Source organism: Bidens hawaiensis, unplaced genomic scaffold (assembly GCF_021521415.1).
Source record: "Bidens hawaiensis isolate Kalapana, Puna unplaced genomic scaffold, B.hawaiensis_p1.1 tig00004857_1, whole genome shotgun sequence".
In the NCBI taxonomy this organism is placed as follows: domain Eukaryota; kingdom Viridiplantae; phylum Streptophyta; class Magnoliopsida; order Asterales; family Asteraceae; genus Bidens; species Bidens hawaiensis.
The window spans coordinates 174,054-180,887 of record NW_027491304.1 but is presented as its reverse complement, the minus strand read 5'-3'; the positions used below and the strand labels follow the sequence as shown (position 1 = coordinate 180,887).

The window sequence follows — 6,834 nt, the reverse complement described above, 5'->3', positions numbered from 1 at the left end:
GTTCATATTTATGAGAATCATTCGACTAACGATATCATAGTACCATTTCTATCTTGTTTGTGTTTCGATTACATATATGTGTTCATCCTATTTTATTGATTATTTTTAATTGAATCACGCTCTTTCCCAATACATCTCATTCGTCCAAATATCATTCAAGAGTGAATACGAGTGTGATTCGATCCTAACCCATATCAGAGCTCTTTCGTTAATACGATTTATTCATGCTTCCGCACCGGGGCTTGGTTCTTGTCAATTGGTATCAGAGTGGGTTACCGAATCGTTTAGTCTAACCACTGAATTTGAATGAATTCACTTTTGAATCCGTCATGAACGTTAAACTTTGAAGTAGGGTGAAGTTTTGGTGGGTTTTTTCATTGAGTTGGGTGAAATTTGATGATTCGAATATGATTTATGTGGATTGATTTTTGGATTGATGATTAGTTCGGAGATTCATCATCGGTTTCACGTTTATATTTTTTCAGTTTTGTCCAGAGCTACTGTTTTCGGTTCGTTTTAGGTTGAACCAGTTTATATTTGATGTTCTAGATCCGATTGTTTGATGAAATTGATGTTAGATTGTTGTTAGAATGTTCATTTCATGATGATTTGATTTGACTTCAATGATTAATTTTTCCAATTAAGTGATTAATTTCGGATCTAAGATTTTAGGGTTCTTATGTTTTAAATTTGGGGGAAACCGTGTTTACATATGTTCGAGCTAATTGTGTGCTCATGAGTACTTGGTTCTTACTCATGAACAATTCGCCTTAATTCATATTCACGAGTTGAAGGGGCTGTAGCAGCGAGAGTCACGAGAAGTTAATTGGGGTTCGAGTTGATATTAGCTGTTGATATGATTTTTATATGTTCGAGCATACCGCTGATATGAAAGCAATATTTCAACTGTTGCTGAGCTAAATTGCAGTGATATTTCAGTCAATTCATATCTGTTACAAAGTGATATGCAGCTGGTATAGTTTGCAGATTTTATACACAAGCAGTTAATTTCGAGCATTTTACTGACAGATTGGTCTCGAACAGATGTTTACTTCCGAGTATCTTTAATATTTTTACCAACAGTTGCAGCAAATGTTAGTTTTGTAATATATCAGCTGTAGAATGTGCAATTTCTTAAGTTGTTGATTTGATTATAATTACATACACAAAGTAGTATGGTATTATGTTAATATGCTGAAGCTGCTAGTTCAGTTTGCTCTTAATTGTACAATCTGTTAGCCGACGGGGCAAATCTATAATTTGCTGATTACATGATTAATTCACAAACACGTGTGCATATGGAAGAAGCTGTTAATGCATTTCAAGTAGCTGCTGCTACTATGTTATCGTACCTCACTAACAGTTAGGACTCTAAAACATTTTGTTATGAGTTTATTTATTCACGAACATTGCAAAGTTTATATCACAAATACTTAGCTACACTGCAATTTCTTTCTCGAGTACTTAGAACGGGTAGACGAAATGTATTAAATAAGTGTTCGAGTTACTACTTAAGTTGACAGTGCATGTACTAAGCTCGAGCAAGTTCAATTCCTGAGCAAATCTAAGGGGTTATTTACTAAGTCTTGAGTAGTTGCAGCGAAAGTTAAGGTAATTGGGTTGTTTCGCACCGTACTCAAATAATTTGCAGCTACAGATATGGATTATTTATGAAAAGGGAAGTTTTGGAATTTATGTAGTGACATTAGCCACGATGCTGCTCGTTTAAGTGTTTCTGCCAGGATCGGAAAGATAACATGCGTTTTAGCTGTTGTTTAGATTTTTAGTCACAAACAAATTTTGCTGGTTTGGAAAAGAAGTATAGCAATTGCTAATGCATTAACTAACAAGCTGGTACAAATTATAATGCTCTTGTTACAGCTGTTGTAATTGATTGTACAAGTTGTTGCTACACAATTCAAATAGGGGTTGTTTGGTAGTTATTGTTGTTGATATGATGTTGTTTGAACACTACATATCTTTTTACTCTCGAGCACACTTCCTGCTAACAAGCATGACTCTGGTCTAGCATGCTCGTGAAGGGAAATATGTGTGCTCATGAACAGAAAGTTTGTGTTTGTGAATCATATCAAGTGTTGGGAAGAATGTTTGGCATAGTTTCAGCAGTTGACTTTCTTAAGTCAAACATGCCAAGATGGAGATAAGATGTAATATTTGCTTATCCGTTGACCTTTTGACCATGTGCTCTGAATGAAAGATGTTTGCCCAGGTACGATTGACTATTGGAAGAGATTTTTCTAGTCAAATCAGTTGTTGACTGTACCGGGTCAATGAGGGGCATATTGGTCATTTTTGAATATTTTAGAGCAAAATTTGGGCAAAATTCACAAAAAATTCACGATTTCATCAAGAGTTTTACAAGAACATGTGTTGACCAAGATTAAGGATTTAACCACTTGGAGTGTCTACCAACAAATGAATATTTTCATTTAGTTATTTCAGATTCTTCAATCTTGAGAAGGATGATCAAGACTGTTTTACACACATTTGATTTGAAGACACTTTGAATAAAGAAAATTGCAAAAAAAATTGGGGGAGTAAAATTCTTTGAATTTTATTGAAAATTGGTTGCTTCAAATCAAGTAAAAGACTCAAGTTAAGAAAAGGTTGATCAAGAGCAATAATTCAAGGTTTTCAAAGATGTGGAGGATATTGATGAAGTACTCAGACGGAATCTGCCGTCTCAACATCCACACCACAAATGGGGTTGAAAAATTGAAGATTATTTGATGATCACATTGAGTGTATTTCCTTTTATGATGACCTTGTTACTTTATGTTGATCATTGAAGTTCAAAACCGCTTAAAGTGAGGGGTAGAATTTAAATGAAAGACAACGGGTTATGAAGTAATCATGGAAGAAAATTCGATGGCATCGGTCTAAGGGGGAGATTGTGGGGTCTTATATTTTAGATCGACGCATCGAATTAATATGTGGGTGAAAAATATATAGTTTGGTCTCAACCAAGGGTGGATGACTTGAAGACCAAGTCATGCTAGACTAGTATAAACAGATGTATTTATTCATCTGTCTAGTGTGATTGAGTGTATTATGTATTGATTGAGATCTAGGGTTTTATCCCTATTAGAGAGTCTCCTGCCCGGGATGAGCTCTCCCGGGGTTGCTAATATTTACTGTGTATGTATGAGTGGTTCATATTTATGAGAATTATTCGACTAATGATATCATACTACCATTTCTATCTTGTTTGTGTTTCTTTTACATATACGTGTCGAATCAGGCTCTCTCCCAATACATCTCATCCGTCCAAATATTATTCAAGAGTGAATACGTGTGCGATTCGATCCTAACCCAGATCCGAGCTCTTTTGTTAATAACGATTATTCACACTTCCGCACCGAGGCTCGGTTGTTGTTAGCCTTTATCAATTCCCATAAGACAATTCCATGATGTGGGCAAGTCCTCAAAAACAGTTTAAATCTCTAAAATGTCTCGCAGAAGGTTTCACCTATGCGTTGCTGAAAATTCCGAATTGCGTTTCAGGCTTCGCTAGATCTCTATGGCGCATAATATTCATCTTAAAATTTTAGCGCCAAATCCCCCCAAGTATAGATACTAGATGACGGCAAAGATAAGAACCATATTTTGCTGCATCCTTCAAACTGAACTGGAAAAAGACCATCTTCACTTCTTCCGCGGTAAAACTTTGACTTGAGATAAGCGCACATATCGAGTTAAAATCATTCAAGTGTAGGTTTGGTTATTCAGTAGCCTTTCATTAAAACGCAGGTCACCCCGTTAAACTGATGTGCCTTACCGAAAAAGTCCTTCCATTTCTGACAGGAATAGCGATCGTTAGAGGTTTCGTGGCCACTTAAGGGATGAGGTGACTTTGAACTCATTTGACTGGTGGTGGGATATATGCTCTCGGTAGTCCATTATCAAACTCATAATACGGTACCTGTTGTTCACGATTATGCTGACGTTTCGGTGCTCGATCTCGTGGATTTTCTAGATGATTTTGATGAACTTTCTAGTCATTCTGGACATTTTGCTGCTGATATTGACCCCCATATTCATCCCTAAATTCTTCCTCATCATCATAATCGAACCCCGCATCATCCCCTATATGCCAATTTTCCACCCGTACATGAGCCTAGTTAATCTCGAGTCTTTCCGTTCTAAACTCAGCTTGTCTTTGACGGGTTAGTAGGGCGAATGGGCGAATCTGATTGAGAAGTTGTCATCATTAATCAACCGTCTCCTGTGGTTACGGATAAATCCACCTCGTTTAAATAGGTTTCAGTTTCGGTTACGGGTAACATTTTGGTTATGGTTAGGTGGCATGTTGGTTTGAGGAGCTGCTTATTCTTGGTTATTTGGCCGGTCTTGGTTATGTGGTTGGTAGTCATTCGGGTCTATGTTGTTTTGGTACTCATGGTTTCTTTTTTTGGCACTGTAGTTTCTTGTTTTCGGTCTACATTGGGTTTCTGAGCTGCTCGATTTCTGTTAGCTGTTATCTCAATTTCTGTATAAAACTATAGTGGCTCTTTCTCACGGGAATATCTCGTCTGCATTAACTTGTAAAATCACCTACACAGACAAAAACACTAACACCCGTGAAAAATTAAAGAAGAAATAATTAAAACAAAAACTAAAATTTAAGCTAAACTAGCACTTTGAGCATTGATTCCTCGGCAACGGCTCCATTTTGATATAAATGTCTTGCTCTAATCAAAAACAAGTATTTTTATAACTAGTACGGGTATGTAAGTTCGTCTCTACAACAATCATTGGAAAGTGTAAGTAAAACTCATATCTTATTTGTTGATTAATTAGGGTGGAAAGACTATGTCAAGCTGTTTAGAAAGTAGTTTGCAAAACAATAATATGAAAATAAACTAACTCCAGGGTTCAGGTTATGAAGCAAGTTAGAAAATTGACAAATTTATTTGCATATATTATTGTTATTATATGTAAACCAAAAGACTTAATATTTGGCTACGCTAAATGTTAGAACTTAATCCAAACTATTGACACAGCTTAATGAAAATCTTGTTGATTATCAGTTTTAAGTTTTGAAACACAAAATCAATATTATGGTTAATGATAAACGGGTCAATGACAAAAAGAACTCAATCTTAATTGTTGATGACCACAAATCGATTAACTAACAAAAGATTAGGCAATCAATTACTAGAAAATTGTTAAGCACACAAGAAAATATAAAGAGTTGATCAACCGAATGATTAACCAAATCTAAATTCAAAGTTAAACTTTAGAATATCAAAAATCCAACATACAACTTGACCTTACGCCTGGAGATAGTTATGAAGTCTTTATCCTTGCATATCGATCTTGATTCTCTTAATTATGATGTTGGAAGATGATTGCATGAGTGAACATGGTTATTAAAAGGTGTTGTGATGGTGAAAAATAGCCTCTCAATCGCCCCAGGTAGTAGAGAATGAAAGATAATCGACCTTAGGGTTTTTACCCCTTAAATATGAAAGAAAAATATCAAAACCCGATTTTCCGTCAGGCATGGCTGTATCCTACGACCCGGCTACCGTAGCCTACGGCTGGACCGCTCTAGCCTACGGCTGGGCTACGGCCTGTGGCTACTACCTTAAGGCTGTCCTTGGGCGTAGGCTACGACCAGGAGCCTATAGCCTATGGTTGCTGCTGCTCCAACTCGTCGTTTGCGTTTTCTTCAACTCCCGATCGTCCGGTTAAGCTCTTGATCACTCCTTTTCATGTACTCTTGATTTATCCATCCTTAAACACTCCAAATTAGCTCCATTAAGCTCTGCAAACCTGTAAACATAAAAACACTCAAAGTACTCGTGTTCGATATATAATAACACTTAAACACAAGAGAATACACAATCATAGACATGTGTTTTTTCCCACGCATCACATTTTCACTTCCCAACAATCTCTTGTTCTAGTCTATACCTTCGGCGGTTAGCTAAGCTTGTGAACCAACCGTCCTAACAGACTCACCCCCATAAGTTTTCTCTTTAGAACCAACATACCTCTTTCCCGGACTTATGTCTTGGTTTTGGGGTCCTGTGTACTCCTTTTTGGGTTTATCACAGTCTTTGGCAAAGTGGCCAAAATCATGACAGTTCTGCATAAACCGTTTTACCTTTTTCACAATCATGGCCATGTTCCGTTTGAGATCCACAAGTTCCAAATCATCTGGATCGTATTGGTCGTAATCTTCATCAGTTAACTCACTTGTGGTAATTTCACCACCCACCAATTTCTCATATGAACCCATAAATGCACTTAAGAAAGCAAAGTGTTCTTCCATTTCCTTCATGTGTGACATTTGATGGTTAGGCTGAAGAAGAATACAACACTAGCAAAAGAAGTTCTTGATCCACCAATATTGTTGGAACCTGGTACCATAAAGCATACGCTCTGCATAGAATCATTAACAGATAGTGGAAACTCTCGAGAATTTTGAGAATAAAAAGCAGTGATTGAAGCCGAGCTGCTACTCATTAGTAACAAACCACCATATAATGTAGGATCTTGATTATCCTTTGAAAAAATTCGAAAACTTTAAATCATATTCTTGTTCTACAATTTTGTGCATGAATTCCAAGGTAGTCAACTCATCATTTTTTAAAAAAACTGTTCTCTTTCAACACCAACAAAAAGGTTGTACGAAGATGGTAATGAGTTTGTGATTGTATCAATTTGGTCAAATTGAGTAGGTTCCATCTGTTATTTTATCATCTCAGAAATAATATAGTAGAATCTTGTCAGCATCTCTTCAACTGTCTCTCCCTTCAATAAACAAAAGTTTCAGTATTAAAACTTCAGCATAACATTCTTTCT

At 36.4% G+C, this 6,834-nt stretch overlaps 1 long non-coding RNA gene across 1 annotated transcript; it reads left to right on the top strand.

The window, feature by feature from the left end:
* The first annotated feature begins 594 nt into the window (after positions 1-594).
* Positions 595-1,244, top strand: LOC143628249 (uncharacterized). Its single transcript, XR_013152718.1, has 3 exons — positions 595-746; positions 795-974; positions 1,045-1,244. It is a non-coding gene; the product is annotated as an uncharacterized LOC143628249 (long non-coding RNA).
* The last annotated feature ends 5,590 nt before the right edge of the window (positions 1,245-6,834 follow it).